At 42.9% G+C, this 23,273-nt stretch overlaps 1 protein-coding gene across 1 annotated transcript in view; it reads right to left on the bottom strand.

Moving 5' to 3' along the window:
* Positions 1-23,273, bottom strand: part of TACR1 (tachykinin receptor 1) — a 150,901-nt gene that overhangs the window by 76,486 nt on the left and 51,142 nt on the right. The gene's annotated exons all lie outside the window — the stretch shown is intronic.

The raw sequence follows: 23,273 nt of genomic DNA, 5'->3' as shown, positions 1-23,273 counted from the left end.
GGTCAACTGGGTAGTGAACCAGAGAATGGAAGGTCTCTCCATTTCCCTCTCTATACATAATTCTGACTTTTAAGATAAATAAATGCATCTTAAAACAAAAGGGACTTCCTGTTTTAGATCTTAGTGGTCATAGAAATAACAGGTACTTGCTTATGTGGGGCGTGTCGAAAGGTGAGCTGCCCCATATTGGTCTGTACAATTTGAAGGGAAGTGAATCTGTAGGTGGAAGGAAGCAGTGGCGTGAAGCCAGCAAAACCCATTAGTTCCTGGGGAGATCTTTACCTGCTCCTGGAGCATCTAGCAGGCCGTGGCTGTGGCCAACTCTAGAGATGCTTTGTCTGGCTGGGGTGGACATGTCAGAGCACATGGAATTTTGTTGGAGGGGAAGCATGCAGATTAGAGCTCCAGCCCATGTCCGGTATCTGGGCTAAACAGTGTCATCTGAAAGAGCGTGTCCACATGTAGGAAACTGTGCACAGTCTCTGAGATGCCACAGAGCCTAGAGGAATGATTCATTGGCCAATCAGTGTTTCCTAACAGGCATAAAAGCACATCCATTCTTCCTCTTCCACTTTGAAAGGCATCTCCCTATGTGTATTTTTCTTGCTATGTTTATAAATCCATCTCTTAAAATCCTTATTATTTTTTTAAAGAGTAGAAACAATGCTTTGTACAGCTGTGGGGGTTTAAAGACACCCAGACAAAACCTCCAAATTGCATGCCTGACTCTCTGACAGGCAGACACTTCTGGCTTTCATGGAACAAAATGCTTTTGGAGACTTCAGAAACACACAAATAGAAGCACAGCTTTCTGCTGGCATCACAGAACTCTGCAGAACTCTTTTTACTATTATCTTTGGATTCCTAGGATTTCTGGGCCAGAATTAGGGGTGTGGGGTTATAAGTGAAGCGTTTTCATTCAGCAAGCACTCAAGCAATTTTCAGCAGGCACCCACTGCAAGCAGAATCCAGTGCCCCTGGCACCCTGCAATGCTCTAATTTATCTAGGGAGAAAAGTCATGTCAATAAACAACCAGAAAACCCGAAGGGAAGAGGAGAATCTCAGATTCTCATAGGGGAATCTGATCAATTCCTCGGAGCCTGGGGGAGCTGGGCAGGTTAGCAAGTCTCAGAATGACAGGTGGTCTACTGGAGAAACTTGTGCTGGGTGGATCTGGGCCTGGAGGGTGGGAGTGGGGAAAGCAGGAAGGGACAAACTAGAACATTCTGTTCCATGGCCTTGGGAGCCTTCTTTCTTTTCTGTTATGAGCTCTAACTTGTACAGAAAAATTCATAATGCAGTGTCTGAACAGAGCTCTTTGGAACTCCTTTTGTTGTTCTAAACTTAAGAATACTTTTCTTTGAATTTTCTTGTTAGAGACCTAGGACTCCCTTCTCTGGTCTGCAAGTGCAAAGCCACTGAAGGGATATGAGATCAGAAATCATGATAGTTCCCAGGAAGAAAGCTTCCAGAGAATTTTCTTGCTGTCCTGTTAGGTAAGCGTGTAGGTGATCTGAAAGCCAGAAGCGAGTGGAATTAGGAAAAGACTTGCCCAGGAGAGCATAGTGGAGCTGGTAGAAATCTTTGGTTAAGTGTCCCTGATAAAGTTGGTGGCTGCAAAATCCATCAATCAAATGCCATATGAAGGACCTCAAAAAGGCAAAGACCCCTTTCAAGGTGCTGCCAATCAAGTATTATCTGTGTTCTCTAAGTTCCCCAAATGGCCACACCCAACGCCAAGGGAGGATCACTTCCTGGATTCTGAAGGTCCTTCCATCCTTCCATCCGTGGACAGGTGCATTGAGGAGAACCTGAGCAGTTTTGATTCCCATTCCAGCCCCGTGACCTTCCTGCCACCTAACAGCAATGGGGCCCTGGTTTCCCCTTCATTATAGGGTGGGGCTCCCAGAATTGGAGCCAGTTAGTCTCTGCACTACTCGCTTTGATTCCTTGCAGTTTGTGAAGGTTGGACTTAGTTGGAAGCAGCCAGAATCTTGGAGTGTCTGTATTAAACTTTCTTATTGGATCACTTCTCAAAGGCAAGATTTTCTGCTCAACAGAGCCTAACACGCAGCAGGGTAAAAGGCCTTATCTCCCTTCTGCTCCGTGCAGGCTGCCATCCTCAGTGAGGCCTCGGTGGGAGCCAGAGGGGACGGGCAAGGGGAGAACGTGGTAATTACATTCCTCTCTTTTAATATTATCTCAATGCAAGATTTTAATTTGTTTCTAACTCAGGATAAATATTCAGTCTTAAATAAGTGAATCCCAACATCCATCCCCATGCCCAAATTGGTGATACACCATACAGAATCTAATGTGACTGGGCTTAAGGGAGAATTAAATCAGCAAATTGGCACTGGATCTCCAAGTGGATGGCAGAGAGTCATATTTTATCTTTACTGCAAAAATTGCCATTTGGGAGCCCAGTTAACTCTGCTATTCCTTGAATGGAGGAGCTGTTTTAGTGACAGTTGAAAGTATTATCCATATAAAACCAGAGAGAATAAAAAGATCAGCTTTTAAAAATATATGCATGTTCATTTGTTCAAACAGCTCCATTTATAAGTCTTCCTTCTTCATTTCTCTCCTTGCCCCCTATCATTTCACCTCCATGACTTATGTAACAGGCTTTTTTCCTCTTTACCCCAAAGTTAGTAGTATTTGGATAAGATACACAGATGGATGGATAGTTTCTTCCCTATTCCCTGTTACTGGATTGAATCCCGTTAACATGCATTTATATATTTATCTGAAACCACCCTGAAGAATTTGTGCTCATTTGGTTGTAATGCTGAGCAAGTGCTTCAGGCCTCGGAAAACACTCAATAAATATTTATCGACTGCACTGAGCTCCCGGGACTCTGGGGACAGGCAGTGAATCCTTGTCCTAGTTGATGCATTCATCACCAGGCTGTCAGAAACAGGGGCCAGAGCCTGAGTGGGATGTGTGGTTCCAGTCCTAGGGAATGTTCTGGGTCGGGATGTGTCAGGAGCCCTAGGTGATTTTCAGAGATAAAAGAATTGCAAATTTCCTTTTGAACTCAGGTGAGGAGCTTTCTCTGGTCCTTACTTAGTTCCAGCTTTGGCTCCCCATCCTCTCTTGCACTGACCATCAGGGTCACTCATGAGCTCCAAAATTAGCTCACATAGACAGAGACTAATATAGAAGTTTTGAACAGACAGAAAGAAGTCAGTTGGCCTATAATTGCTCAGCCTGTATTTTACTGGTCAGGTTCTCGATTTAGCTTTTCCTAGACCTCACTAGATAGGATGTAGAGTTCAGTTATTCCTCACTTGCTAAGTTATTGGGGATCTCTCTGCTCACCTGCCTAAGACTGTTCTACTCTTCAGTTGTTAATACATGGCTTGTTAGAGTTATAAAACTGTTTTGATCACCCTAAAATGCATGAAGTTCTGTAAACTCTTGCTTGAATACTATAAACTGCCAAGTTTAAATTAAAAAAAAAAAAAGGCTGGCCAACCAGTTTTGGAAAAGAAAGACAGTAAATATTTTATGCATTTTAGCCCATATTATTTCTGAAAGCGTTACTTCACTTTGCCACTGCAGCGTGAAAACAGCCATCAGTAAGAAGATTATTTGTCAAAAAGACTTTATTTAGACAAACAGAAGTCAGACTGGATCTGGTCCTGAATTTCGGCTTGCTGTCCTCAGACCTGGTTCATGTGCTGTGAGGAGCAGGCGGAGTAAGAACTGTGGGAGAACACGGTGTCATCTTCAGAGATACACACTGTTTTCCACAGACTGAAGAGTGGAAGAGGGCAGGAAGCTCTGTGGAAGGAGCAACCTTCCAGCCCACAAGTAAAAAGACATGAACTCCTAGCGGAGTACAATGACCCTGTAGCCTTGACCTGGGCCCGGCCATCCCTGCCAGTAATTCTGCCCTCACAGCTGAGTGACAAGCCACACGCACATGGCCGCAAATGTCTCTAACCTTATGCTGGTCACGCTTCATTCTACTCATCTATTTGTTTAACGGTTCTCTCTTCATCCTCCACACTCTCACATGTAGTAAATACTCAATGAATGATTAATTGACTACATAAACATATATAATTATCTTGGCCCAAGGCAGGAAAACGAATGAAAAGAAATGCAATAGGACAAAGGCATACACATCATGCCTTTCTACCTGAGCACACGGGAGGCTATTACGTGTAAGTAATTATTATTCAAGGTGTTTTCTGTCATACAGTCATCCAATACCATCCTGCAGGAGTAACTTTATTGGATCCTGGTCTCTTGAAAGCTTCCTAGATCTTGCCATTAAACCTGAAAATTCTCTGCAAGTATTTGTTGACTAATTTCTGTATTGATTATATGTTAGCTACTGCGCTACTGTGTAGGAATCAGTTTTTCTTTGAAGTATCATTTCTGACTCTTTTGAACACGTTTTCCATCCCTGCCCCTCTAATCTGACCTCCCTCCATCTCAGGCAGCACTGTCTTCTTTTCTCTTTCTTTCTTTTTTTTTTTTTAAACATGAGGCCACTGGAAAATCCATCAGTTGGATTTTCTCCTGGGATATTACTTTTATCATTTAAGCTGATCGCTTTCCCAGAAACCTTATCTACTAAACTAAGCTTGGGCTCACAAAGTTATAATCAAATAGTACTCTGAGCAGCCTAAGATGATGCCTCTCACACATGGTGCCTTTTTTGTTTGTTTGTAAGTGACAGAACCTTTTGCATTCTAGGTTGAGTTGTAGAAAGCACATGATTTTGTTCTCTACATTCGGTGCATTTTCATGTGGATTAAAAAGTTCCAGTTGACAATGCCACTATAGGAAATGGATGCAAAGATGGAATTGAGAGCGTAGGCGGGGTTAGGCTGAAGTGAAGGATGGGATGCAAGTGGACCCATGTGGTTTGAGGAGGATTCAGACTTAGAATCCCCAGGCTGTTAGAGAACCAAGTCCCTTATATACAAATTCCCCAGGGGACCCTTCTTTAGATCCTGCTTAGTATCCCACTACCACTTGTAGAGTTTTTATGAAGCCTTTAGAAATAGGTTAAAGCCCATCTTCTCTAGGAGACCTTATTTTGAACTGTTTAAAGCCCTCGCAGGGATAATCACACCTAGAGACAATTGAAATCCTTCCATATGCCCCTTGGCTGTGCTCTCTTGTACAACCCTCATATTCATTCTTGTAGCAAAGCAGTCTGTGGTCTTATCCTGCCCTATCATCAGGTGTTAAGTTTTCTAAGGGCAAAGGCTGTGTTCACTTATGTGTTCACTTCCGGGAAACTTAACAAAGAGCCTGGTATAATTTAAAAAGGGTTGTCTGTTGCCCTCAGCACTCCATATTCAGTTCAGAGTTGCAAGTGACAGCTCTCCTTGGAGCATCAGGACCAATCCTGAAGAATTCATGTCACAGCAAGCCTCAGAAGCAACGCCTTGATGGCATGCTGTCATGTAAGACACTGAGCCAGGAATGATAAAGTACTCTGGTGGAACAGCATGTGGGGATCCCTCAGTATCCCAAACTACATCCAGGCTTTCAGAGCCAGACAGGGCCACCACAGAGGCAGAGAACATGCCACAATATGAACTGTGGGGAATGACACTCTATCATTGTTTATACCTACAATGTCATGATATACTTAAATAAAAGAATGATGGACTTGTGACTAGCTGGAGGACTACACTACTGTAATGATATAGGGGAAAGCAGTGAGAGGAAGGGCAAGTGGGGAGGGTAGAAGGGGAAATGCCTGGGCCTGTGGAAATGTATTATGAAAAATAAAAAATTGTTTAAAAGACCCAAACAAGTGTAATCTTCTGACTAGGAATAATTAAGCATCAAATACAAATATATGTGCGTGTATACACATATACAATATACAAAATATACACAATAACTTTCTGATTAGGAATAATCTTGTTAGGAACAAGCAATACCACAAATATAAATCATTGGAAAGCTGTAATTCACAATTGAAATAAATGCCTTAGGGGTTGGATTGAGGACGGGAGTGGCTGGAATAGAATGGGAACACAGAGCACGTACTTTTCATACCTAAAAGGAGAAAGGACAGAAAATTAGTAGAGTTACAGAGGGTGAATAAAGTCATGTTCCTTTTCGTCCTTAGCCTGAATGCATTTGTCAAGAATGACGGAAGCTCCTTGCCAGTTCACGGTATCGCCGAAGCCTGCCTTTCCTTAGGAATCTGCATTCCTGAACTCGGACTCCATTCCTGAGCCTGTGCGGATATGTGTGTGAGACACAAAATGGTGGTCATCCTCTGGGCCACAGGATGATACCAACTGTGACAAACTGGCCCTTGGCTACACTCACACTTAATGGGACGTAAAACCTGGGTAGGAGGAATGTCATGACACACAGGAGAACCAGACTGATAGAAATTTGATTTGGGAAGTCAGACGTCACATTAGGTCTGGTAGTGGAATGGTAAGAAAGAGAGCAGTTTGGAGTGCAAAGGTTTGAGATTTTAATCACCACAAGGGAAAGAGGAACATGCGCAGATTGCACCTCGGGGCTTTACTAGGAGCTTATGAAGGGGAGAAGTTCACAGTGCATCACTAACACTATTAGCATTGTGCTTTGACTTTCCTGTCTCTGGAGGTTGCACACGCTTCTCTGATCAGCAAGGTAAGAAAAAGTCATTGTCTGGAATCTGTAACAGGAACGCATCTTTATCTCATCCAGTGTGGCCTTGACATTGAGTTAGTATGTTTTTTTTCCTGACCATTTTTGACATTATTTTTTTTTTTATCAGTAAAAATGATGCATTTCCTTAATGGGGTGGAAATGTCTCCTGCCTTGGGCCTGGCAGGCTCCATAAATACTACCACCAGCCCATCAATGGGTCCCTAGTGTTTCCCTGATTCTCTGCCTCTGTCCCCTTCTTTGGAATGATAGGAATAGTATTTGGTATCCACAGGTTTGCCTTTTAAGCTCAGGAGTGGGTGCACCCGGGACAAGTCATTGAATTATGAGTTTGGGGAATGCCGTGGCTTAGGCCCAGCCCCTTCTCACTCAGGGAAGCCTCTCTTTTTCCCCAGACCTCTAACTCTTCAAAGTTGCATTTGCAGCTGGGATTAGGGCAAGGTAGCAGAGCCTTTCACCATCATCTACAAGCACATGGTCACGTGCCAGGCTATAGAAGTACAGAATTGAATCCTGTCTTTATTAAAAACATTTTCTCCATGTTTTTTGTTTTCATTTTAATTATTTAAAACATTGCATTATGATGCTCTTTACTGACTTTTGTGCTTCCCTTGCCCGCCTTAAGTCCATGAGTTAGCACAACTACCGATCAGAGGAAGTAAAGTGAAGATTCAGGTGGTGATGGGGCTGTTAGTCAAAGCTGCTGTCCCTCCCAGACCCCTTATGTACCTGTCAGTTGTACGATGCTTGGCACAGGGGGACTTGAATTGTAGGGTGACAGGGCCCATGGGAAGCCTGGGATAGATGCTGAGTTATCTTGCTATGGAGAGTAGAGTTATTTGGGCATGCTTGCTGTGGCGAGTTGCTTTTTACTGTATAGTGTAAATCTGCAATTACTTGCTTAATTGATTTTTGTCTCTGGGTCTTTGAATATGCTGTCATCTGCTCTTGCTCACTCAGCTCAATGAAGTCTTTTGGGACCCATCAGTTGTAAGCAAACACACAAAGTACTGGACTTCAGCTTTTCACACAGGTTGATGATGAAGCTATAACTTTCACAAAGTATTATTATCACTCTGCCTTTGAGAACCAAAAGAAGGCCAAAGTGGCTGCAGCATCCACACCAAAAGTTAGTAGTCACTTTGAAATGACTGTGCTCACATTCGTCAACCTGGGCGATGGTAACGCAGCACTTGAAAATTTTCTGCACTGTATGGTTAAATGTTTAATTTTCTTTGCCTTCAATTCCAGTTGTTATTATGCATACACCAAAGGTCAAGTATAACTATTAGTATGCTGGCTTAATCAGCAGAAGAAAAACTTGGCAAAGAGTTAGATGATCTTGAATTTTACATCAATATCATCACATTTTCAAGAAAATCACTTAATTAAAAAATTATACAATTCTTCTTAATCCAATTAATTCACGGATTCAAATTGCCTGCAAGATGAAACAACTGGTATTGTTGTGAAAGTTGCCATAGATTCATTTCAAATGTCACTGGTAAGAATAAACTACTTTAGTGATTAACTTATGACTGCTTATGAAGGACTATACTATTGCAATAATATAAGAGAAATCATTGTGGTTGGGGGAGGGAGTTTTGGAAGAGGTAAAGGAAATCTCAGCCTATGGAATTGTGTCATAAAAAATTAAAGAAAAGATAAACTGCCTTGTTTGGGTACTATTTAGAAAACAATGTGGCAAAAGTTATTTACTAAATTAAGAAACTGATAGACCACAAATGTACTTCCAACTTTAAAGAGGTAGGCCTGAGCCTTTCTTTTGTCCTTATACCCTGTGAGTCAAGGTCAAATGTCCTTTAGAGAAAAGCTTGCTTCATTGCTCTGCCCCACATCTAGAATACCTGCCTTCACTTAATCTTTGACACGAGTACTCCACACTTCTTGCAAGATAATGCATGCAGTTAAGAGCATTATTTTGCATGATACCTTATTCAGTATTTTAAGGTTAATTTCAAGAACGTCACTCAGGATAACTAGAATGTCATCTTGCAAGAAGCAGGAGTTCTGTTGCATTACTTCTCATCTTTCTTTTGGTTATTCAAAGTAAAAAATGCAAACACTACAGGAGTACATAAAGGAAATCTCCTAACACACTGTGAACTGGATTGGAAGTGGTATCACATATTCTATGAACCCATCTTATCATTTACTGACTTTTTGAGATAGGCTAACTTAATGCACCACATTTTCTGCTTGAAAAGATTTTCTACATGAGAAAAGTTAAGGAACTCATCTACCCAGTGGTAGGATTTGGTTTGAACATGGCAGCCTGACTTCAGATCTCGGAACTAGCTTTGCTTTTTATTAAAGCACTAGTCAGGCTTCTTGCAGCTGCTGCCTATTCTGTGCACAGACATGCTGGTTTATCCACACTTTATCAGATTTTGCTTTCATTCATTCACACCTCTTCATTCACTAAGCCGTACTTAACCCCTTCTATGTGCAGGTAGATTGCTATCTTCATGTTTTGAAGGCACATCTATCTCAGGAAAAGCATACACATGAAATTGGTGATGAAATATGGCACTTGCTTCAGGAGAGTTGCAGTGTGTCGGAGACATGAGCAGACAGGAGGCCATTTAGAAAGAGGTAGGGAGGAGGTCAGGGCAAGTTTCTCAGGGTTGCCACATTTGTATTTGACCTGGAAGGTTGCACTGTGGGGCACATCTATAGACAATTGTGTGCAGTAGGTGGACAGCATATACAAAGGTCCAGAGACCTGACAAGTCAGAACTGTATTAGTGATCACTTTTACAGTTTATCAGCAGCTTATCAAGGATCAGTAGTACATCTTCTATTCACTGCCTTCCCATGCACCTATTCAGGCTTAAGGTATTTCCTTACCATCAGACTGACTTGCAGCTACGACCTCCCATTAAGCAAATGCTGGGCAAAGATGTTGGCCTCCTTTGAGTCTTTCTCCAGATGTTGCAAAAACAAGAATAGAGAGGGTTGGATCAGCAAGGACAAGATCTTGTGGCCTCTGCTGGTCAAGTGACCACAGAAAATGTGAGTTTTCAGAGAGCATGAGGGGCTTTTTGGAACAGATACCCAATACAGGGCAAGAGCCCCAGAAGGTAAACACTCTTGGGAACTGTGTTTACAGCTCACTCTGCAGCCTGCCCCCACCAAGTTGGTGGGCTTCTGTCATCTCAGCCTTAGGCCATCCAGCTCCTGCCCTCTGAGTTATAACTTTCCTTCTTTGGCGAGGCTTCTAGCCCAGGGCAAACCTCTCTCCCTCTTCTCAGTGTCCTTACTACTTTTTCAACTCCATAATTGCTCTTCAAGTGGCTTCTCAGCATCTCTGTTTTCTCCTTATGCCTAGGGATGGTGATATTTACAGAGCAGCATTACTGAATTAGATTATGCCAGGGAAGGGGACAGGCGATGTCTGGAACACAGCAGGCCCCCAACACACAGTCCCCTCTGTCCCTTTGTAACTCAAGACTCTGGAAGCCATGTGGTCTCCTCCTGGAGACTCAGCTCTCAGTCTGAAGCCAGGGTACCCGAGGCACCAGACGCCTGGCCCATCAGGATGACTGGCTGGATGCTGGGCCAGGCGCCCAAAGATACTCTAAACAGCCCAAGGCCAATGAGGCAGTGGCGTCTGCTTAATAGCTGCTGTCAAGGATGGAAGTATTCAATTTACAACTTTAATAGCATTTCACAAGAAAAAAAAACCAAATTAAGGCAGTATTATTCATCCCCTACCCCCAGCCCCATGTTGTAACCATGTGAGCATGGCTGCAGAGTGATGTCACTGGCTGGTAACAGGGTGCAAACTCTCAGGCAGCTCCACATTGGACCTCATTTGGGGTTTGCTAGGGGACCCCAACACTCAGCTTCTCACCATCTCTTGCCTCTTCCACCTGTAGACCTCCCCATCCACTCCCCATGCCACCTTGTGTTTCATTGCCCTTATTTGCAATTCAACTTTGAGAATGGTTAGGAGAGGCTTAGTGGAGCACTGTCACTAGGAACAGGCAGGGCATGATCAGAGGAGAAAAGCATGTGTCAAAGCAAGAAGGAAGCACGGGTGGAGGCAGGGCAGGCAGGGGCAGGCAGGGCCTGGACCCTGGGGAGGGGGCCAAAGCACAGCATCTCACAGGGCACAGCCTCCTGTGTGCTCTCTTGCTAGCCTTCCTGCCTGCCTGCCTGCCTTTGTAACTTTGAAGAAAAGGATCTGAGTTCCAGGCTGCTTAGCTCTCACATCTTCATCTTCATTAACCCATCACAAAGGTCACATTGAACGCATACTCCCCCGTGCAGTGCAACCACGAGACCAATGCTTACAAGACAGATCCCCTGTACCTGCATTCCATGTGGAGGTATGAGAATACAGCCAAAATTCCATGGAAAAGCACATTCTAGCAAGGAATTATGCATGGATTTCAACATGTTTGAGTCAAAGCAAGTGGATCATTTTCAATTCCATTTCCATGAACTTTTGGAAGCAGCCTCATAGAAGACAAGTTATGTGATTTTTACCAATAAGCTCACTAGCACCAACTTTATTGCTATGCAGAACAATTTGGAGGGCTGACATAATTAATTAAATTCGGATTTTACTTATAGTCATTGCCACATACAGAAAAGATCAATTTGTATCAGCTTTAATGGACTTGCTTCTGTTTTTCTACCTGGTTGGTTATGAGGCCTCTCTTCCCAAGGCTTGCTTTGTCTTTCTCTTTTGCCAGTTATTTCCTCTGGTGGGTGTTAGTTTCCTGGGTGACTGGGTTAACTGGCAGTAGGCATGTGCCACTTCAGAAGCTATTGTCTGGAGCTAGAGAGTTCATGTTGTCAGTGGTTTCTGGAATCCCACTGTGGTGGCATCTCGGACTGGGGCCCCCCACCTAACACAAAGATTCCATGTGGCCATTTTAACATGATGGTGTCAGCATGTTGAAATGTTTTTCTGATACCAAATAAGGGGAAGAAAATGACTTCTCATTGAACCCTTTCTCCTGCTACTCTCACCCCTCCAATGTTCTGTCTTTAAAGGGAGGTTTGGGATGGCATGGGGTGAAGATGGGAGCTGGCCCAGGAGGATGATGGAGGTGTCTATTTAAAATAGCTTTAGTAGGGCCTAACGCAGTAGCCTAGTGGCTAAAGTCCACACCTTGCATACACAAGGATTCCATATGGGTGCTGGTCCATATCCCAGCTGTTCCTCTTTCCATCCAGCTCCCTGCTTGTGACCTGGGAAAGCAGTTGAGGACAGCCCAAAATCTTGGGAGCCTGCACTTGCATGGGAGACCTGGAAGGAGCTGGTCAATGTGGTATTGTTGGTAAGTTTCACTCACTTTCAGTGCTTTACTTCTGAGCATCTGATGGAACCCATCCATCCCTCTTTTGAGAAAGTAGAGCCTCTGACAGATTCTCCCAATATGGTGCCTTTCATCTCAGATACTTCGTTCATTATTCTCTGAGCCGTAACAAGCCAGAGCTGCCTCTAGAAGAGCCAGCTGGTCTTTTCAGTAACGAAGCCCTAACGTGAGTCAGGCAAGTGCTGGACAAGAGACAGAGGTAGAAGGTTGTGCCAGAGTATTAGGAGAACTTTTCTTCCTGCTCCTCTTATAAGGACCTAAAAACTGCCATGAACTGCATGCAGGGATGGAAGGCAGTATGCTTCTGCCATGAGAGCCTGAGGATTTAGACAATGATGTGCTGAACGAATTCCTTTTGCATCCAGAGTACCTGTAAGTGCTGGCTGCACAGCCCACCTTGAGACAGAGGTGAAACAGATGGCCTCCTGGTGCGGTGAGCTCAAGTTTAAGGTTGCATGCTGGCATCCATCCACACAATGAGGACACACTGTATGGAATCACATTGAGGACACATGTCTATGGCCATCACCTTTCAGGAAACCCCAGCATGAGCATATCTCTGATACTCATAGGATTCCAAACAACACATCTCAGATCGTTACAGAGCTACACACAAGGACCAGATATTCCAAAAGCAGTAACAACTTATTTAAATCAGTATTTACATAATAGTGTTTACACATTAAATCCTAGCTACAGGGGTCCAGCAGTCACACAAGCCACGTCTCTGTCATTTCTTTCTTCTCTTAGGACCAAGGGAAAGCTATTCCTTAGTGATGCAGCTGGCTGCAGGCCAACTTTGATTCCTGGGATCCTCCGGTACTGGAGGCACTGAGACTGTCTTTTTCCTTCATATACCTATCTCACTTTCTCCACACACCTGTATCTGTTGTGTATTTTTCAGAATGGGACTTAGGAAATGCGACCTTGTCAGGCACGGTGGGCTTCACCACTGCTGCTGGAGTCCTTCCTACACCTGTGAGAACTCAACGGCTAGGATGGACAAAACAGAACTGATGCTAAACACAGGTGGTGAGGTGAACCAGGAAAAGGGACCACATTACTGATCACATGCTCTCCTGGAAATGTGTGAGAAAATGGGGCTAAAGAGCAGAGATGGGATTCCCACCCATCCATTTGCCTGATTGCAAGCCCTGTACAGGTCAGAGGCCTTGCAGATAGTCACAGATGGCAGCATCCCCACTGGCTGGCATGTGTCTTTACCACCTCCTTGATAATTCACTTTGGGCAGTTAATCAAACATTCTAATAAATCTTTGCTTTTAAGCCCATGACTGAAGCTACCTTATCTGAACTCTTATCAAGGAAGGTGGCAGGTATTAGACTCTACTATTGCAAAATGAAAAAAAGCGACAGGCAGTGCAAAACTGCATTAATGTTCCAACAAAACTTTATTTACAAAATGCAGGTGGCTGAGCAGATTTGACCAAATGGCCATATTGGGTTATCTGTTCACTATAGTTAAAGTATTAATTTAGCCTTCCAAAGGACAGGAGAATGCAATTAACATTTATTTCACTGATCATCAGGGAAATGTAAGCCAAAACCCTTGAGAGACATCACCTCCTTCTAGTTAGAATAGCTGGCATCAAGAAGACAGGAAAAAAAGCCCTGGAGAGAATATGAAGAAAAGGGAACTCCCGCATACTATTGGTGGGACTGGAGATTAAACAGCCATTGTGAAAAACAGCACTGAGCTTTCTCAAAAACCCCAAAACAAAATGATCATATGATCCAGTGCTCTCACTACTGGGTATACATCTGCAAGTAATGAAATCTGTCTGCTGAAGGACCTGCACTCTCAAGTTTATGACAGCACTAGTTAGAGTATAGGAAAAGAACCAGTCCCAGCATTCCTCCACTGACGAATGGATAACAACAACACGGGACAAGTATGCCCTTAGCCCTAAGGAGAATGGAATCTCACCTGCAAAATGTACGCAACTGGACATCATCAGGCTGAGTGAAATAAGCCAGTGATGGACAGACAAGCTCATGCAATGTGGAGTCTTAAAAGATGGTGACCTCAGACATTAAAAATGTAGTGGTAGTTTCCAGAGTCTGGGAGTGGAAGGAGTGGAGGACCGGTGGAGACTAAGTACTTAGACAGGAATAAGAAGTCCTGAGCTTTTGTTGTACATCTCTGTTGACTGCAGATAGTACTAATCACTGTATATTTATTTATGAACAATCTAGAAAATGACATTTTGAATATTTTTACTATAAAGAAAATGAAGGAACTGACACATTTACCCAAACTAAACAAAACGTGTGTTTATATAGATACACATGTATACATACACACAGGTGTATATACTGCATTTATGTACACACATATATGCACACATCACATATATGCACACATGTATATGCACATATAATACATATTAGCAGCAACACAAATATATATATACACACATACATGTATATATGTATATATATGCACATATCACAAAGCATCACATGGTGATCCATAAATATTTTAAGGGGACTATTAAATTTTTTTAAAGAAAAGTTCTTAAAAATAATCAAATAAATGATCAGAATTTCCTTGCTTCATGAACAGGATTATCCAGGTTATCTTGCTAGACTATTCATGGCTATTATTTCCTAAAAACTATTTTTATCACCCAGGTGTTATCATCCATACTTTACCCCCAAGGCAATTGAAGCACAGAGAAATTATGTCATCTGCCCAAGGTCACACCGCTCACAAGGAATTGGGACAAAAGGGTATCTGAACAGACCTACTAGGCCAGGATCAGGAATCAGGCATGGCTGGAGTCCAGGTTTGCTATTGTGTATCACTTGATTCTTTTCCTACTAAAAGAGCAGCAGCAGCAAAGAAGCACCCATGTTGCCAACTTCTCTGCTGGGCTGCAGATATGTAACTCTGCACCTGTCAGCTCTTCCTCACCTGAGAGCTTGGGCTTGCTGTAAGGCTGTGTCTTCTCTTTCTACATGCTTAAACTACTCTAGGTTTCTCCACAATCAGAACCTGCAGTGTAGAAAATAGACTATTTCAGAGCTTCCTTTTGCCCACAGATAAATAAGTAAATCATCAGTGTTCAATATTCTGGTAACAAAGTAATCTTTTTCCTGTTGTGCTGAAAAAAACAGGATTCCAGATGCTCCACTGGGGGAAGAAATAAAAACCTGAACTGTACGTTTATTGCGGACACAGCCAAGATGCCCACATCTCATTTAGTAGGGGAAAGACTCAAGGGGAAGCAGCAGAGGTAATGCAACAGCTCTTGGCCAACCCACCAGCAAAGCTGGGATACAAATGTACTGCATGCATTCTGGATGCACGGCCAGCTTGTTAAGGGGGAGAGAATACGCACCATTCCAAGGTCTGCTTTTGTTACTTTGAAATCAGTACGTTTCCCACTAAAATGGAAACTGAAGTCTCATCAAATGTGACATTCATGTCCTGGAGAATGTACAATTACCTCTAGCTTTCCTGTTCACAATGAGAATAGAAATAGTCAAATTTACCCATTTGTCTGTGAAAGTTATGACTTTGAAGTTCTCAAGTTAACAGAGATTCCTTAGCCATATGTGTTGATGTGAATTAGGAATGGGGGGCTGGGAGAATGCTCATCTTCCTCCCACTCAAGGTAGCTCAGAGAGGCAAAGGGCAGGGGCTATTGTTTAGCACAGCAGTGAAGATGTGGCGTGGGATACCTGCATCCTATACTGCAGTGCCTAGGTTTAAGTCCCAATTCCACTTATGATGCCAACATTCCTGCAAATGGGATCCTGGGAAGCAGAGGATGATGACTTAAGCCCCTGGGTTCCTACCACCACTGTGGGAGATCTGACTTGAGTTCTTGACTCTTGACTTTAGCCTGGCCTAGCTCAAGCAGCTGAGAGCATCTGGGGACTGAATCAGCGGTTAAAAGATTTTAGTGTGTCTTTTTGCATTTAAAATAAAATGGTAAATAAATACAAATTTAAAAAAGGAAAGGCAAAGGGCGAATTAAATGAGGATGAAATGCTAGAAGTGACAATAAAATTACATTTTCAAAGATTTATTTTAATGGAAAAGTAGTTACTGGGGGGAGGGGAGAGTACAGGGGAGAGGGAGGGAAGAGGCGAGAGAGAGAGAGAGAGAGAGAGAGAGAGAGAGAGAGAGAGAGAGAGAGAGCAAGCGAGAGAGTGGTTCACTTAGCAAATGACAATAATGGAGCTAGGCCAGGCCAAAGCTTTGAGCCAGGAGCCTCATCCTAGTCTCCAATGTGGGTGACAGGTGCTCAAGTACTTGGGTCATCTTGTTTTCCCAAGCACATTAATAGGGAGGAGCTGGATGAGAAGTGGAGCAGCTGGGACTCGAACCAGCACCTAAATGGAACTCTGGCGCTGCAGGTAACAGCCTAGAGTATCACACCACAATCAGCCTGGTGTTGTTGTCTTTGTACAAAACAACAAAGACACGTAGTACGTACTTGGGAAGATGATTTTAAATGTTACTAAAAGGAATAAGGAAGTCAGTTCTCTCTGCAAAGTTGATATGGGCAGATTGTGTGAGGCACCTGCTCCCCAGCTGTGTATGGAATTGTTCTGGTCCTTGCTAGTTCATGCCTTGCCTGTCCTGGGAGGTTCAACAGGGAGCTCTTGAAAGCTGTTTATCTGATCCTGACAAATAACCCCCTCGGGAGGCTCCCTTGAATTGCTTCTATCACTCTCTTTTAGAATTTAAATGCACCTGCAAATACACTGCCCAGTGGCTCAGCATCTCTGCGCAGTGAAACTGCAAGCTCCCCGAGGACAAGGCCAGCTTGCATCTTAGTTATACAATTCCTCTGGTGTCCCCAATGATGTCAAGTGCTGAGAAGTTCAACAGAACTTGCATGTATTCCCACACAAGTATCTAATAAAAGTGCTTTGCAACATGGAATGGGACTGTCACAATCGATTCTCACATATTACTTGAAATGTTCTTTCCTAGTTTCCTCAGGGGATGGATAAATTTCATTGAAACTCATAGTTTAATAATCTTGGGAAAGTTCACAGCTCTAGCCATGACATATAAGGATCTCATGGTTTTCTTTTTGTGGATTGCATTGTGACTTGCTCCCAAATGCATCAAATGTCTCCTTTTCCTTCTCTTAGTAACATAGAAGCAGTATATTCTTTGACTGGTTTCTAGAAATGTTGCAGAGTCTAGTAAGAATTGGGAGCAACTTCACCGACTTCACCGATGGGTGTTATTGGGAAACTCTTATCATCTTACTGGCTCTCTGTCTCATCTCCTTGTAGGATAGCACTGATAGCGGGAAATCACTCTTCTTTTAGGATAAATGAGCCATTTAGCTCTCCCAATTTACAAACCCATATGGTCTCAACAGAACAAAGCCAACTTATAAACAGACCCACCATGCTTAAAAAACAAAACAAAACAGCTGAAGATTTAAATATTCCCTGCTACACTGAATAGGATTTGGGTCTCCATCAAGAAGCCTTCTTTAACAAAAGAGCTTTGCAATGCTTGCAACTTTAAAGTTGTCATGAGAGGACTTGTCCTTGGATCTTTGCCACCTACATGGGACACCCATATTGAATTCTGGGTTCCTGGCTTCAGTCTGGCTTAGTCCTGGCTGTTGTGGCATTTGGGGAGTGACTCAGTGGATATTCTTTGTCTCTGTCTTTCAAATATAAAATAAATAAAAATTTTTAAATTTTCAAAAGTTTTCTGAAGGATGGAGCTAGAGAACTGGAGAGAAGTGGTCCCAAGTTATGCCTCTGCCACCTTATCTAACGAATATATCTTGGTTCTTGATCAGGCACTCTGTTGGACACTAGGAATTCATAAATGTATAAGCAATGGTTCTTCCCCCAAGGCACTTACATATGCTAGAAACACATCACCCCATCTTCTGCTACAGCCACCCTATGAGGACTGTCAGGTTTTCGAAGGTTTCATGCCATGTCTGTTTCAGTGCTTGTCTTTGCTGCAGTCTGACTGCTTGTGTGGACTCACTCTACCATCTTGGAGTTGCATGACACTTGTCCATTCATCCCATCATTGCGGACAGAGGAGAGGCCCAAGCCCAAATCCCAGGCTAATCTCCAGTGCTTTGCTCTATTTTCCAGGCCCAAACTTGCCATGGAGCAGGAAAGAATGTGGAAACATTTGGCACTGTGTTTAGTGACTTCACATATCCACGCAATTGGATTCTCTTTATAATCCTATAGTATCCCATATTTTTGCCTCTTCAATGAGGGACTCAGCCTGGGTCATAAACTGCTTAAAGTGATCAGCTGTTGGAGGGGAGATGGGACTCAGTGCTAGCACCTATAGTCTTGGCTCCCACCAGCTGTCCAGCTTGCTACTCTATGTCCATTTAAGGTATTGCGAATACTTGGAGTGTTCACAGTTTTTTCTCCCAATCCTCATGCCAAAAACTTAAAGTGGCCAAATGCTGAAGTCTTAGGAGAAAGTTATTACATGACAGTCCCTCTAATCTCTGAGTTTCCTTTCCAGAAGACAGAAAAAAAAAGATGAAAAAAAAGTCACAGTAAGTCTGGCAAACAAGTCCAGTGTGTGTTGCCAAACTAGAGACAGTTGTTCCTGCTTCTTTTACAAGCACTTCAATCAACTGTCTGAACAGCCAAAGGAGCATAAGCCAAAGCAATGAACAATGAAGGAATGGAAACATTTAACAGGCTGGGGGAAGAGTTGATTTGCTTATTCATTTATGCAACATATTTTGAGTGATAAGAACTGTAGAAGGTGCTGGGGACATCAAACGGATTACACATGGGCCTTCCCTAGAAGAATTCATGGCTTACTAGAGAGGAGAACATGGGGGCTGCCATGGTGGCATGGAAGCTTTTCCTCTGCCTGTGATGCTGGCATCCTATGTGGGCACTTAACTTTCAATACAGCTCCTTTCCTGTGGCCGGGAAAGGCAGTAGAGGATGGCCCTAGTCCTTGGGTCTCTGCACCTCTGTGGAAGACCAGGATGAAGCTCCTGAAGGACGCCTTCAGATGGCCTCAGCTCTGACCATCGGGGCCTTTTGGGCAATGAACCAGCAGGTGGAAAATCTCTCCCTCTCTTTCTTTCTATAACTCTGCCTTTCAAGTAAAAATAAATAAATCAGAGAGAAAGAAGGGAAGGAGAAGCAGGAGGAAGAAGGGGAGGAGGAAGAAGAAGAGCAGTGGAAGGAAGAGGAAGGGGGAAGGAGCAGAAAGAGAAGAAAGTGGAGAAAGAGATGATGATCACAATGATGATGATGATACTGGCCAGAGGAAATGCAGGCTGAGTGGACGGAAGGACATATTAGCCAGTGGGGAGGGTATTTAACCTAGAGGATGTATCACTTGGCCAAACTACCTCAGTTTTTTTTTTTTATAAATACATGGATTCCCCTGACCTAATAACTTAGAATTTTCCAGAAGCTTAATCTCTTATGTAAGTTCCAAGGTTGGTTTTAGTCATCATGGCCACTGGTTCATTCTGGGGAAGTTTGTGCTAGGTACAGCTGGGTATCAAGGTGGGGCAAGGTGGTGCATATCCGAACTTGCTAGAGGAGGACATATCCAAAGTAAGCCTTCACCGCTGTCAGTGAATGAGTTGGCTGCGTCGGGTCCAGGGAGGGAGGGGAGAGCAGTTCCCAGGAGAAGGTTTCCTCGGAAGTGGGAGCTACCAGGACAAGTCTGGGGCTTTGCCTGGAGAGGAAGAGAGGCCCAAGGTTTGGATCTCAGAGCCATTGCTAGATCCCAGACAGCCTGTTGATCCCGCCAGGCAGTTTGCTCTTCAGCCTTTTTGATATGACTCACTTGAAGGTTCATATCAGAGAAATGAAATGATTGGCTTTCATTTCACAAACAGTGTTTTGCCAGCTTGTGGGACCAGAAGCAATGCAAGCCTCCACATGTAACTTATTGCTTGAAAAAGCCATGGAAATACATGAACACATATGTAGACAAAGATCAGAGAAGGATGACTTCTTCAAAGTAAAAGTGTTCATACTTTTTTTTTCCCCTGCATTTGATGCTGTTTGAGATTTACAGTGTATAGGCATTGTCTGGCATTGGGCCATCTTCTGCTTTCCCTGAGCCATGAGCAGGGAGCTGAACTGGAAGTGGAGCAGCTGGGCCTAGAACCAGCGCCCATATAGGATGCTGGTGCTGCAAGGTGAAGGATTTGTCTGTTAAGCCACAGTGCTGCCCCCATCCAGATTGTTTAATATCTGTTATCTAACTGAATTTTCAAGGTGCTCCATGAGGAAAGTGCTATTATTATCTACCTTGATGGGCCATTACCATATTCTTAGAACAGATGAAGGAACCACAGCCCAGGGACGGCAGCTAAATCTAACAGTCACACCTCTAAGTGGGAGTTAATATCTGAACCCAAAGGGTCTGGTGCTGGAGAGCAAGCACTAACAGCACTGAACAACCTGGGATATGGTAGAAATGGGGCTCACGTGGCCTCAAAGGACTCATGAGCCCACTGGCCCCAGTTCTGTGCCTGTGAAGGAGAAGAACCAAGCAATGAATGAGAGGAGTATTGAGTGCAATTTCCTTAGATTCCAGCTTAGACGGTTTTCAGACAGGGGTGGTCAAGGGCATAGTATGTGAGTGCTTAATGCTGGTCCCTAGGACAGCAAGAGAAGGGGAGTGGCTGTTTGGTACAGAGGTTTCTATTACTGGACTGCCTTCAGAGGTGATTAGCTTCCTGCTTTCTAGAGTCAAGGAGAATTAAAACTTGGCACAAATGTTCCCAATGCTGAGTAGCAGCGCCAGGACTCATATGGGGGTATACATGGGACATCAGGTGGCACCTGACATAAATGTTCAAAAGTCGGTGGAGCTGACAGATGGAACCCTACCTTCATTCCATAGAAAGCACAATCATTAAGATATAGGCACAGTGCATTGGGTTCTGAGGTAGCCATGAACTTCACCATGGACTAAAGAGAATTGTTCAGTAACATGTTCTTGGGTAGATACCTTATCTTTTCTTTATTTTTACTTGAAAGGGAGATTTATAGAGAGAAGGAGACACACATTGAGAAAGATCTTCCATTTGCTATTCCCCGCCCCCCGCTAGATAGCACCCCCTGGCCAGAGCTGAGTTGATCTGGAGCCAGGAGCCAGGGATATCCAATATTAATCTGCCTGGCTCGAGTCTCAGCTATTTGGCTTTGGAAGGGCAGCAGCTAATGGCCCAAGTCATTGCAATTCCTTCCATCCCCAGGTGTAAGCTGGATTAAACACTCGTCAGGTTTCCTGACTCCTGGCTTCAGCCTGGCTCAGCCCCAGCTGCTGTGGACATGCGGGGAGTGAACCCACAAATGGAAGTTTATCCATCCTTCTTTGCTACTCTGCCTTTCAAATAACTAAATAAAAAATTTTAAAAAGAATTTGAGAATTTTTAAAAGGACAAAAGAGAGAAAGGAGAGGAGAGGAGAGGAGAGGAGAATAAGAAAATGAAGAAATGAGTAAGTAATCCCAGAACTTGTAACAGAAAACATTGCGACTTAGAACCCTGGACAAGCAGTACCTTCTCAGTGTAAAGATGGAGAGAACTCGCCAGAACTATCAATCAGCAATTTGACAACATTCACTTGTATTATCAGAGTCAATGTTCTTTTTTGAAGAAAGCTTACTCCCCAAGGAGCTATAACCAAACAGAACCAAGCTGTTCAAATTCTCAATGAAAACTTGACTTCAGAGTACCCTCCCCATCCAAAGGCAACAACCTGACAGCAGGAAGTATCACCCTTCGACACTACAAAAATGTGAATGCAAACTTATCTCAACATGTGTAAATTCAAATCTTCCATTTCAAGTTTTTGATAACAAGTGGCAGTAGTGAATAACAAATTGGATGGCACAGAAAAGCAAACTAATAGTTGAAAAGTCGAGTTTGAGAAATTCTACATAAATCCAGAAGCAAAAGATAGAAATGGCTATAATTTGAATAAAATAAAGAGATATAAGTGGAGCATTTGGGAGATAAATGTGGTATAATTGAAATTCTAGAAGGAAACTAAATAATATATTTAGAAAATAGTTCCATGACCTTAACATGATTTTACCTTAAACAAAATAGGCTGTTTTTAGAAAAAAATGATTACAAAGATGATTCCATAGAATTCTATTAATATCTTTTCCCTATGACCAGATGAATGGAAGAACAAGGTTATAATTATTTTTTCCTAGGACTAACAAACGCTTAATAAAAATATTATTTATTAATGCTAGGCAAGATGACATAGTTAATAAAATAAAGTACATATATTTAATAATGGAAGTCTTTTAACTTTAATGATGAAAAAGAGAAGCTTTCTCATTATAGTCAGGAATCACAGAAATGATCACTTTATAATCGTATCATCAAAATAATAGAATGACATAACTAGAATAATATTGCTAAGTAACTAAGATAAGAAAATGCAACAAGAGATATAAATAGTGTCAGGTTGAGGAAAAAAATCACTATTTGTAGATGAGATCCTGTCTTCAAAATCAAGGAAAATCTCTGAAGAACTAATTAGAAACTAAGTGAAACTAATTAGATTTCTCAAGATGGCTAGTTTCAAAACAACTGGACTGCAAATTAGTAGTGTGTGTGACCCAGTGGGTTACGTTGCTACCTATGACACTGGCATCTTGTACAGGAACTAGTTCACTGATCCAGTTCCCTGATAAGGCGCCTAGGAAGTCAACGCAAACAGCCCACGTGTTTGGGCCCCTGCAACCCCCGTGGGAGACCTGGACAAAGCTCCTGCCTCCTGGTTTCACTTTGGTCCAGTCCTGGCTGCTGTGACCATTTGGGGAGTGAACCAGAGGTCAGATCTTTGTCTCCTTTCTCTATAACTCCGCCTTTCAAATAAAATAAACCTTTTGAAAAATCAATAGCTTTCCTTTTCACCAAGTGCTTAGATCATATTGTATGGGTGAAAAGACTATCCCAAGCCAATTCATAAACATATATGGAGGAGTTAGGATGTAAATGAAAAAAAAAAAAAACGGCCCAATCTTCACTTACTGAAAGAATTCATGAGTACTGGACTCGGAAGAAATGTGCTGCTCAATGGGCAGAATTGGATCCATGTCACAATAATCGGATCAAATCAGTTTTGGGTATGTAGAATTTGAGATTTTTATTACACATCCAGGCGGAAAGATAGAGAAAGCAGACAGAACTATTACTTGCACACTCTAGAGATTCTGGGTAGGCTACTGAGGTTTGGCAGTTGCTGCTGCAGAGTGAACAGCTGACGGGTTGAGG

The sequence above is a fragment of the Ochotona curzoniae genome, unplaced genomic scaffold (genome assembly GCF_017591425.1).
Source record: "Ochotona curzoniae isolate NIBS_2020 unplaced genomic scaffold, NIBS_Ocur_1.0 contig_883, whole genome shotgun sequence".
Lineage (NCBI taxonomy): Eukaryota > Metazoa > Chordata > Mammalia > Lagomorpha > Ochotonidae > Ochotona > Ochotona curzoniae.
This window is presented reverse-complemented; position numbering and strand designations above follow the sequence as displayed.